Below are 13,115 nucleotides of genomic sequence, written 5' to 3'. Positions count from 1 at the left end.
TCGATTATAGGCTTATTAGATGAATGTGAACGTGCAGAGGATACCGCGCGCAGTGAAAGCACGACGATTTATTGTAGGCATAGGTACGTAATTTATCTCAAGACAGCGGATGTAGGCACGAGTGCGCGAGTTTTCAAAAGTAGCGCCTTATACTCGTAGAAATAGATAATATAGTTAGATATACGTACTTAGGTGTAGAGATGATATAGATGTGTGCCAATGTCTTCCTTGTTGGTATAATTTCAGTTTTATTTGCAAGCACTGCTCGCTCGCCTTTGCGTTATGAAGTGGTATGTCTTACGTTAAACGTCCTACGGATCGAGTGTAGATATTCGAGTGAATTTGCGTACATACAACTTGGATACCATACATATAAAGATACGTACTTTGAACGAAGACGTATACAGTACACACGATGCTGACCAAGTGGTAAGCTACATATAAGCAGAGGCAGATATGTGTGTAGCGAGATATTAGCTGCGATACGTATAATGTGTAACATGGTGCTCGGTACTTTACCTACGGGTAGCGTTATATGCGCGGCTCTTACGAGTGTATGTGTTTGTGTAAAAGTGTACACTGTACAGAATCAGATTCACATCTACGGGAAGCTTTCTGGTTCATGTAAAATCGTCTCTGCTCCTAAGGTGGTCAACTAGTTGGGAATGGGCAAGAACAAGATTACGGACCTTGAGTAACTAGATCAGTGTGAAAGTAAGTACCGCGCGCCAGACGTAACTGTAGTGATGAGATTTTAACAGGAAGTTAACAGACACACCCAGATTAAAAAAAATTTTTTGATACATTTCGTGACATCGTCTGAACGTTAACGTTTGCAGCACGAACTAGCCCTAGCTGTATATGTACTCGTAGAGTGAGTACTCGAGTCGACTCCAGTCGAGTATGTGTGTTATGGGTTCGATCTCGTGTGCTCGCTGCTCGCTGCTCGACCATCCTTAAGCGGTAACTTAAATAACGATATAGGTAATAAATACATATATATAAAAATATATGTAGGTATACCGCGGTTCGCCATAGTTGCGGGCCTTCGAGCTAAAAAGCTTACCTCTCTTAGGTACGAGTAGTTTATTTTGGGTAGCCACCGTCATTCAACATCGCCCATCGTTGCTGAACATCATTCGAGCTGGAGCTAGGGCATTTCTAGATTCGAGTCGCGAGATATACGTGCGCTGGCGTGTGGGTCTTCACGCTGGCATAAGGCATATAGCTCGTAGAGATGTGTACGTCGTGTACCTCTACCTACCTCAGCATCCTTATACGTTTAGATGAACTAGCATGATCGCCTAACGTACTTGTACCTAATAGCAGATCTACTGAATCGTAGGTTCGAGCTATTGCGCCATTTTTCCATGTGCCTCTCCTCTGCCGCCTAGATGTGTAGCAGAAATTTCAACGTACGATCTCGTTCACGCCGTACTGTACTCGTATCTTCAGCTTGTCAATTTTTATTCGACGACGTCTTCGATAAACGATTCTTCTTCTCCTCCTCCTCCTCTGCCACCTCCACCACCTTGCAGCGCATCACATCGGTTCTTTTATTACTACGATGAGGAATTCGATTCTTCTGCGTGCTTCGTTATCGTTGGTTGTTATCTGAAAAAATTTCTAACTAGATATTTTAATTGGCACATTTTACAAGACGTATTACCCTTTGGTGCCGTTTAAGCAGCGTCACGTGTTACCAATGTTACCATCGACTCGATACAGCTAATGCCTACTGGGTACTTTCTTATTTCTTTGTAACTAACCACGCTTTTCGTTCGGTTCGTTGTAAATTTGATGCTTGAAATTTTACCGATCAAGTACCTACCTGTACCTATATAACTATATACTACGTAAGAGTGTCTGAGCCAAGTATTATTCGTTTCACAAAACTACTTCCTGAGAATTTTGACGAAAATTCACTACAATTTTTCGTCAATTCGCCAAAAATTGACACTCTCAGACAATTTTGACAAAAATGGGATTTTTTGACAATTTTGGCAAAAACAGTATTTTTTGGGGCAATTTTGGCAAGAACATGACTGTTTGACAGTTTTACCAAAAATGGGCACTTTTCGGAAATTGTGCCAAAAATGTACACTTCTTGGCTATTTTTCCAAAAATTGACTTTTTTTTTGTCAACTGTTCCAAAAATTAACATTTTTTGACTTGAGAAAGATTGGCAAAAACAAGAAAAAAAATACAGAACCTTATAAGCAAGTTTCAACATTTGGGTGGAAGAGGGGCTTTGTTCCGCAAACCCAAAATTTTTGAAGGACCGGGAGAGGTGTTTTCTTGAAGATAGCAAAAATCCAAAAATCAACTTTGACACGTAAAATGTTGGTTGTGGGAGGTTTAGGACATGATCTCTTGATTTAGCTTAGTTTAATTCAAATTGGAAACTGTCAGCTCGAAATGGTTCATTGTTGATCTGGCAAAGGAATCTCTGCCTCCCCATTAACTTTGATTAAAGATGACAATTCAACTCACGGAAAGATCAAGTCATTCATTCCTCACAACCAAATTTTGAGTTGCTGAAATTGATTTTGTGATTTTTGGAGGATTTTAGAAAATTATCTCAGTTGGTAGGCCCAATCCTATTAATGTACCAAATTTCATACAAAATGAGTAAACCTTAAAATAATGATCTAAAGATCAGTTTGTATTCGAAAGACGACTCGCCCAATGGATATCGACTACTTTCAAGTTGATCCGAAGCCTCCAGCCCAGTTGAATTTTTCTCCAGTAAAATCTCAAAACTCTGTAAAAAGTGTTGCGTTTGATTAAAATCCACTGTCTATTTAAAAAATCACCCATTTGTCTAAAAAATAGATGGGAATTTCTTTTATCCTCTTTTCTATATCATCTGTATTTATCGATACCTAGCGCATCTACGAATACTAGGTACACTTACACATAAAAATAAACCTTTCAACCGCACACTGCTGATCTATTTCATTTCGTTATACTCATTTCACTGTTGGAGGACTCGTAGATTGGTAGTTGTGCTTCGGTAGGTGCTTATTCATTTTCATATGATTACACTTACTGAACTACTTGTGAAACTTTTTAAACTTAGTGAAGATGGAAAAAAATGCGCGAGGCATCAACTCCGGTACATCTAATAAATAATATTAACGTTCCCTAATCGCATCGCTCCAGTTAAATAAAAGTAAATACGAAACCAGTTTACAAAAAAAAAAAAAAAAAAAAAAACTGGGTGTGCTAACTCTACATTCTGTACCTTAGGCTACGGAATTACATTGCGGCGTGCATAAAAGTACCCATAATACGTATATATAAGAATTGAGAATGTTGTTATCCTGTATTTATGTAGTCTAGTAGCATCTTCTGAAAATCTTTTAAATCGTGATTGCCGTGAGCGTGGATGATTTATTCTGAGCGTGGACTGGACGCGCACTCGCACACGTATCTATGCACGCGTAAAGAAAATCACAACATACACGCACACCTAAAGCACACACCCTTTTCACTTTTTCTGCTATACATGTATATGGATGCATTGAGAAGGAGAAGGAGATGGAGATGTACCTACGTCTTGAGATGAACCAGTAAAAAAATCTTCTGCGTATGTATCCCTGAGAGCTGCGGTGAGGTCACATATGGGCAAATGGGCATACTCGTATATGATCATATCGTGTCATCTTTTACGCTTTCCAGTTTCGGGCAACATTGATTACCTGATTAATTTTTGGATATCTTAGAAATTTTTCAAACACTCGTTCCTCTAAAAAAAAGAGACAATATTATCTTTCCAGCAAAAATATGGAGAGTGTTTTTGAAGTTTTAAGTGGCTACCTTTTCTTTGAAAATAGGCAATGGAATTGCTCTTTACCGAATATCGAAAACATCAAACCACATTTCGCAACTGTTGATTGATCTTGGTCAAATCTTCTTAGCCAAAAATGCAAATTTTCAAAAAAATTTTCGAATAATTCGAACTTGCTGAGTAGGAGCATAATGACGTGAAAAATGAAACCAAATTTGACATATTCAAAAAAATTGTAGTTTTCACGAAATATCGGTTTTTCATCAATGAGGGATTAAGAAGATCCCAAATCAGTCAAAAAACACCTTTTGTTCAATTTTTTTCTGAAAATAGAGAAAATCACCATAATGGCAAAGTGCATCGTACGTTTCGTGAATGTGTTTCTTGGAGAAAAAAAAATGTCGGTCGCGAATCAAATCCAAAATCTGGGCTAGGGAGTTGCAATTTCTCGCTGAAGCAGCGTCTCACGACACAAGTGAACACCAGATTCGGATTCGGCGACTTCAAGTTAGTCGGAAACGACCCTTTACTCGACTTTTTTGAAATTCAAAAAAATCCAAAAAATGCAAAGGGGTTAGTTCATGCATTTTTTGGGCAAAAAACTTTTTGTCTCCAATCGAGTTGAAAATTGAGCTACGGGGGTTTTTTGGGACGGCGAATTCATTCCCGACGTCAGATTGTTGCCATGACGCTTCCTTCTACTGAAAATTCGCTATTTTTTGGACTGAAAATGAGGTAGAAAAAAGTTGTCAAAATTCACAATTTTAAAGTCGTTTTCTGACTATTACGAGATCGCTGAATCCAAAAATGGTGTTCGTTTTGCAATCGGACTGCTATTCAGCGAAATGATCGCAATTTCTCACTAAAGCAGCGTCCCTCGACACAAATGGACATCAGATTCGAAATTGGCAACCTCAAATTAGTCGAAAACGACCCTTTACTCGATTTTTTTTTTAAATAAAAAAAAAATCCAAAAAATGCAAAGGGGTACGTTCATACATTTTTTTGGAAAAAAAAACTTTTTGTCGCCAATCGAGCTGAAAATTGGGCTATGAGAGGTTTTTTGGGACGGTGAATTCATTTCCGGAGTCAGATTTTCACCAGAGTGCCCAATTCCTTCGGAAACGGTCTTTCTTTGAACTCAAAAATGACCTGAAAAAAGTTGTAAAATTTCGCTTTTTTAATCACGTTTTCTGAGTAATTTGGGGTGGCTGATTTCGAATATAACGTCAAAATTGATGCAGGATGTTTAGATCGCGAGATAAGTGCTCGTTTCGTATAAAGAAGAGGCGATCGCTCAAATCTGACAGCAGATTCGTACTCGGTGACCTCGAATTAGTCAAAAACGACCCTTTACTCGATTTTTTTGAAATTTAAAAAAATTCAAAAAATGCCAAGGGGTATGTTCATACATTTTTTCGAGAAAAAAAACTTTTTGTCGCCAATCGAGCTGAGAATCTGGTTCGGGGGGTTTTTTGGGACGGCGAATTCATTTCCAGTGTCAGATTTCCACCAGAGCTTTTCATTCTCTCGGAAACCCCCTTTTTTCAAATAAAAAATGACCCGAAAAAAAGTTGTCAAATTTTGCGATTTTAATGTCGTTTTCTGACAATTTAAGCACGCTGAATTCAAAAATGGCGTTTGTTTTGCCATCGGACTCGCATTCAGCGAAATATTCGCAATTTCTCATTGAAGCAGCGTCTATAGACAAAAATTGGCATCAGATTCGCACTCGGCTTGCTCGAATTAGTCAAAAACCACCCTTTACTCGATTTTTTTGAAATTCAAAAAAATCCAAAAAATGCAAAGGGGTTAGTTCATGCATTTTTTTGGGCAAAAAAACTTTTAGTCGTGAATCGAGCTGAAAATTGGGCTAGGGGGTTTTTTCGGACGCCGAATTCATTTACGGTGTTAGATTTTCACCAGAGTGCACCATTCTCTCGGAAACGCCCTTTTTTCAAATGAAAAATGACCCGAAAAAAGTTGTGGAATTTTGATTTTTTCAAAGATGGATTCTGGCTAATTTGAGGTAGCTGATTCCGAATATGACCTTCGTTTTGCGATCGGACTCGTATTTTGCAAAATAATCGTAATTTCCCGCTGAAGCAGTATTCTTCGACACAAATGGACACCAGATTCGAACTCGGAAACCTCGAATTAGTCGAAAACGACCCTTTATTCGACTTTGTGTAGTTCTGAAAGGGAAGACGACGTAAATCTCGCCAGAGGCTGCAGAGTGGCTGAAAATGATGAAATTTGGTTTTCAAGGAATGGAAATAACTCGATAAAAGACAAATTAATGTTTATCGTTGCAGATTCTAAAGTTCATTTTTGGCTTTTCCAAAACGATTTGAAATTTCTAGAGAAAATTTAAAAAATCACCGGAGGATCTAGAGTCACCCAAAACTACTATCTACTTGTTGATATATAGGAATTGAAATTATTACAGATAAATTATTCGAGTTAGATAATTCACCTTGCTCAAAAAATTTATATTCCATAAAAAAGTTTGAAGTGCCTCTTTAAACAGCTTTTTTAAAATTTAAAATTTTCGAAAATTCGCAAAAAATTCAAAAATGAACTTTTGCATCTTAAATTTTGTGAAAACTGAGTTTCCTGCTTCGAAAAGTTTGGATTACCTTGTAACCTAATGTTCATTTCAAAAATCTTTTTTTTTGTCCAAATTATAATCCGATGCTACCAACTAAGTAATATGAGAAAAAAGCTATTCATCTTGGTCGTATCATTACATTTGGAATTATTCAAAGATAGCTTTGTCAACGACACGTTGCTGGTACAATACATAAGTAATTAATGAGTACTCTCGTGCAGTCGTTTGTAAGAACCATGAGATGGACAATGTAAGCCCAAGTATGCATCACGTCTAGGTGGTATCTGTATCTCTCTCTCTGTCTCTCTCTCTCACTCTGGTACATAAACATTAAACATCCGAGTATTTTATGGGCTCTGCGAAGAGTGTGGGCAGTATAGGTATACTATACTCGTAGTAGAATAGGTGCACGGCGACGACGTCGACGCGGCGTGCGTACGTCGCACGCGGACACAAACAGCACGGGCAATTAGCCTAGGTGTAGGTACGAGTACAATATGTTATTCTTTAAATTGACACTCGAGCGTCATTTTAATATAAACGAGATTTCGATGGCTTTATCACACTATTTACGTACACTATTTCGTCAAAATAGTTCAGCTAAAAAGTAGGCCAGCGATTGGCTAATGAAGCTTTATCGGCATTCATGCAAAACCATCGATCAGTGAACCAATAAATAAAAGTGCCACGCTTCTTTATTGCACACCACGTTAGGTAGTACTAGTAGGCTACGAGTAGATACGTATCCGCTGGTCTATGGTGTTATGAAATATCTAATGAGATCTTTGCAACCCGTGTCTGTATTGGCGGCAGCGGCGGTGGCGGCGGTGGTGGCGGCGCGGCGTGCTCTTGTTCGTATATACCAAGTGATTCTTGTTACAAATTATAGGTAGATGCTGCGATTGATTATAAGCTTTTCGTAATTATATTCCGACCGCATTTCGAGACACTGGTCTTAACAAGCTTCTCGCAAATAATACTCGGACGAAAAATGTTTAATACATGGGTAGAGGTACCTCGACTCACTCTCGATTTGTGCATAGGTACTCCTTCTGATTAGGTAGACCTATGGTATATACCTACTCCTCGTATGTACCTTACCTATACTGTAGTATATGCCATTATGCATTTACCATAGGCACATATACTCATACTTTTGTATGTATGTAATACTAAGTATTGTTATTGCAAATGGCCAACATAAGGTAAGTTATAAGTCTGCGCGTAGTCGTCTTATCGATGAAACAACTAAGTAGATGATTCGAAATCAAACGTGTACTATCAAAATCGCTCTGCCCTGGCCATGGCACTGCTCCGCGGCCTGCTTAAACTATGCTAGATCATTCTTCTTACGAGTACCCCATCTCGCTCACTCTCGTTTGCTGGCTCGCTCACTCGCTCGTTCGTTCGCTGATTTTATTATTATGATAGCTCATGCTATACCGCTTATTATTATTACTCGTCGTAATTCCTATTCCTACGCAAGTACGCGTATTATACATACAACATAAACTATATTATCGTGTCAATAAGCTTTAAATTGGATCACGTTCGAAATTTTTATTAACAAATGCTCCAGCCAATGCTTCTTTTTCACAGAGATAACCTACGTCTTGCCTTCATTTCGCCCTGCTATCGCGATCTCTTCTCCAATTTACTACCTAAGTAGGCTGCGGCTACCAGCCTATCCCTATGTACGAGTATTATATTGAGAAATTATTTGGAAAATTTTACTCGGGTGATATTATGTAGATCAGCTCATCACCAGACCACTTATTCAAGTTCCAGCTCCATAAATTGCAGCTAACACAAGGAAACGTTTTGAGCTCACATTTTTCGATCCGAACGAAACCAAGCTATAGTTGGAAAGAACATGTTCTAAAACATCGGTAGATAACCAAAATGTTAAGCGCTAAATTTCATCTTTGATTTCTTGACGAATTTTTAAAAATATTCAGAATTAAAAAAAAGTCGTTTCAAAGGCAATTTTTAAACTTTTTAAAATTTATTTTTTTCTCGAGCAGAATGAACCAAGATGAATATTTCTTTAATTCAACACCAGCATTCAAGTACTACATAGCTTTGGGCCTTTCTGGCCCCCTTCAGCAATGTTTTACTTTTCTCCAGAAATTTCAAATCGCTCGGGAATGGCCAAAACGTTTGTAAGTTCTAGAAAAAGTAAAAAAACAAACAAAACAAATGTTCAAAGAAGGTTTATAACGGGTGGTTTTTTTCGACAAGATATCGTTCGGTGTGTCTGTTAAAGTAGCTCGCGAAAAAATAAATGTTGGAGGATTTCAACCAAACTCGGTGAAGACGTTCATTTTCAGTTGAAATTCAATTAGAAAAATGTTAAGCTCAGGAAGGGTGCCAAATCAGAAACCAGAACAACGAAATTAGAAATCAGAAACCAGCCATCTGAAATCTGAAAATCTCTCAAAATGTGAAATGTGAAATCTCAAAATCTGAAATCTTAAAATCTGAAATTTCAAAATCTGGAAATCTGAAATCAGGAATCTGCCATCTGAAATTTCAAAATCTGTGATCTCAAAATCTGAGATCTTAAAATCTGAAATCTCAAAATCTCAAAATGTAAAATCAGGAATCAGCCCTCTGTAATTTTAAAATCTGAGATCTCAAAATCTGAAATCTGAAAATCTAAGATCTCAAAATCTGAAAGTTCAAATTCTGAAATCAGAAAGTCTGAAACCTCAAAATCACAAATCAGAAGTTCTGAAATTAGAAACCAGCCATCTGAAATTTGAAAATCTCTCAAAATGTGAAATCTGAAATCTCAAAATCTGAAACTTCAAAACTAAGATCTCAAAATCTGAAATCAGAAAATCTGAAATCTGAAATCAGAAAATCTGAAATTAGAAACTAGCCATCTAAAATCTGAAATCTTAAAATCTGAAATTTCAAAATCTGGAAATCTGAAATCAGGAATCAGCCATCTGAAATTTCAAAATATGAGATATCAAAATCTGAGATCTTGAAATCTGAAATCTCAAAATCTCAAAATGTAAAATCAGGAATCAGCCATCTAAAATTTTAAAATCTGAGATCTCAAAACCTTAAATCTCAAAATCTGAAATCTCAAAATTTAAGATCTCAAAATCTGAAAGTTCAAATTCTGAAATCAGAAAGTCTGAAACCTCAAAATCAGAAATCAGAAATTCTGAAATTAGAAACCAGCCATCTAAAATCTGAAATCTGAAATTCTAAAATTTCAAATTCTGAAATCAGAAAGTCTGAAACCTCAAAATCACAAATCAGAAATTCTGAAATTAGAAACCAGCTATCTAAAATCTGAAATTTCAAAATCTGAGATCTCAAAATCTGAAATCTCAAAATTTGGGAATCTGAAATCAGGAATCAGCCATCTAAAATTTTAAAATCTGAGATCTCAAAACCTTAAATCTCAAAATCTAAGATCTCAAAATCTGAAATTTCAAATTCTGAAATCAGAAAGTCTGAAATCTCAAAATCTAAAATCAGGAATCAGCCATCTGAAATTTCAAAATCTTAGATCTCACAATCTGAAATCTCAAAATTTGGAAATCTGAAATCAGGAATCAACCATCTGAAATTTCAAAATCTGAAATCTGAAATCAGGAATCAGCCATCTGAAATTTTAAAATCTGAGATCTCAAAACCTTAAATCTCAAAAAATCTAAAATCTTAAAATCTGAAATCAGAAAATCAGAAATTTCAAATTCTGGAATCAGAAAGTCTGAGATCTCAAAATCTGAGATCTCAAAACGAAATCTCAAAATTCAAAATTTCAAAATTGGGAATCTCAAAATTTGAAATCTCAAAATCTGTAATCAGAAACTTTTAATGTTTCCAGCGAGTTTTCAAATTTCTCCAAAAATTTCAAATCGCTCTGGAAGGGTCTAAAAAATGTCCTAATATCTTTTCGAAATGCTGCTAGTTTACCTACCTTCATTGAAAATGTTATTTTTTCACTTTTTCTGTAATTCACAAATTGGTCAAACTCCTGGATTTTGCACTACACTAACCAACCTAAAATATTTGAGAGGGTGCCCAATAAGTACCAACAAAAATTATATGCCCAAAAGTTCTTTTTTTGGACCTCTGAAGTACAAAGTTATTGATGTGTGGGAGTTAAATTGAAAAAATTATTCACAATAGTTTACTTTGCTCAAAAAAATTAAAAAATTCGCCTACAAAATTCGTAAGGTTTTAAGGCATGCCCTTCGAATCTAGTTGGATTTTTTTCAAATTGGAGAGTGCGAATCAGTAAGAAGATTCTTTTATGCATAGGTAATACCTATAAGTATGTATAACGAGAAACGTAGAGAGAGAGACGTAGGTAAAAAAAAGGTACGCGATCTACTCGTTAATTTATCGGAACGCGAGGGTGCTGATGCGTGCAATTTTCCCATCATTGTATCGATATTATTCTATCACTATATAGATTCAGGTATATGCCTATGTATAGCCTGCTCGGGCTCAGGCTACCTCACTTCACCACCACCACCACCACCATCATCATCATCATCATCATCATCGCCGTATTAACTATCGAGGAGTACCTCGCTCTACCTTACCTACTCGTATATCGAACACATAGTGTAAAAAGGTTACGTAAGAGGGCGAAAATGAGACGAAATGCTTAATTGAATGTTGATTCGCAAGATGCTGCCTAGTGCCTAGTGCTTCTTGCCTGAATTGCGTAACTTGTAATTACGGATAAAGTATTAGGTTCTCTTACATAGATGCATGTCATCTTCGATATACAGCTCGGACAATGGCGATCAAATAATAATGAGATTGAACTTTCACTGGTACATTCTGTGAATGGTAGCACGCGTCGTCACGTTTTACGTACCTCGTGTATATACATACTCGCTTACAACTACAAATGCCAAAAGCATGCATCTGATATCAACCTATATTGACAAATGTGCGTGTGTAATACTGTGTAGGTACTACAAGTATCGGTACGGTAAGTAAATCGCCGATCTAGTTGGTAATAAGTTTGTTCAAATTGTGTATAAAAACTGATTTCAAAAACGCTGGAAAGATACTTATTGGACATAACTCTTTTTCAGCTCATTTTTTGAGCGCAAAAATGACTCATTCTCGAGAGTGCAGTACGCTTTGGTGAAAATCTGACGTCGGAAATAAATTTGATGTCCCCAAAAACCTTCCTAGCCCAATTTTCAGCTCGATTCACTAGTAAAGGGTGGTTTTTGACTAATTCGAGCAAGCCGAGTGCGAATCTGATGCCGATTTTTGTCGAGGGACGCTGCTTCAAAGAGAAATTGCGAATATTTCGCTGAATGCGAGTCCGATCGCAAAACAAACGTCATTTTTGAATTCAGCGTGCTTAAATTAGTCAGAAAACGATATTAAAATCGCAAAATTTGACAACTTTTTTTCGGGTCATTTTCTATTTGAAAAAAGGGCGTTTCCGAGAGAATGAAGAGCTCTGGTGAAAATCTGACACCAGAAATGAATTCGCCGTCCCAAAAAACCCCCCGAACCAGATTCTCAGCTCGATTGGCGACAAAAAGTTTTTTTTCCCAAAAAAATGTATGAACATACCTACCCCTTTGCATTTTTTGAATTTTTTTGATTTCCAAAAAAATCGAGTAAAATGTCGTTTTTGACTAATTTGAGGTCGCCGAGTACGAATCTGGTGTCAGATTTGATCGATCGCCCAATCTACGTGAGAAATGGGCGCATATCTTGCGATCTAAACATCCTGCATTAATTTTGACGATATATTCGAAATCAGCACCATCGAATTAGTCAGAATCTGTCTTAAAAAATTCAAAATTCCACAACTTCTTTCAGGTCATTTTTGAGCTCAGATAAAGGCCGTTTCCGAAGGAATGGTGCACTCTGGTGAAAATCTGACTCCGGAAATGAATTCGCCGTCCCAAAAAACCCCCATAGCCCAATTTTCACCTCGATTGGCGACAAAAACTTTTTTTTCCAAAAAAATGTATGAACGTACCCCTTCAGATTTTTTGGATTTTTTTGAATTTCAAAAAAATCGAGTAAAATGTCGTTTTTGACTAATTCAAAGTCGCTGAGTCCAAATTTGGTGTCCATTTGTATCGAGGGACGCTGCTTTACGAAGAAATTGCGACTATTTTGCAGAATACGAGTCCAATCATAAAACGAACTTCATTTTTGGATTCAGCGACCTCAAATTAGTCAGAAATCGTCATTAAAAATGCAAAATTTGATACCTTTTTTCTAGTTTATTTTGAGTTCAAAAAATGGCAAATTTCCAGCAGAAGGAAACGTCCGCGTCGTTAGGGCAATAGGACACCGAAAATTAATTCAATTTAACTCTATTACGCCCTTCATCGAATCGTTTGATGCTTTTTTACTATCTCAAAATATTGCTGGACCCATAATGTTGTAAGATTGGACTATTTGTGAAGATTACCTATATCGTATGAGCTTCTTGACTCAAGTGAACACTCTTTTCTCATGTTGATTTTTCCATCACCTATCGCGAATACTCTTTCATAGCGAAAGGCTCATCAAATCTATCACGAATAAACGACGATAAAAAAATAATACGCTTATAATTTAGGTGTCTACCTATACACCAGAAGAAGAAGAAAAAAAATGGAAAAAATGGGAGGTATGTGAGATGTAATTTGTATCTATTTTAAAAACGTATGATTACAAAACGCCTCCCACTTTTTAAAAAATATTAATCGT

This window comes from Planococcus citri, chromosome 4, assembly GCF_950023065.1.
Source record: "Planococcus citri chromosome 4, ihPlaCitr1.1, whole genome shotgun sequence".
NCBI classification, from domain to species: domain Eukaryota; kingdom Metazoa; phylum Arthropoda; class Insecta; order Hemiptera; family Pseudococcidae; genus Planococcus; species Planococcus citri.
The sequence above is the reverse complement of the archived record's forward strand: the minus strand, read 5'-3'. Positions refer to the sequence as shown.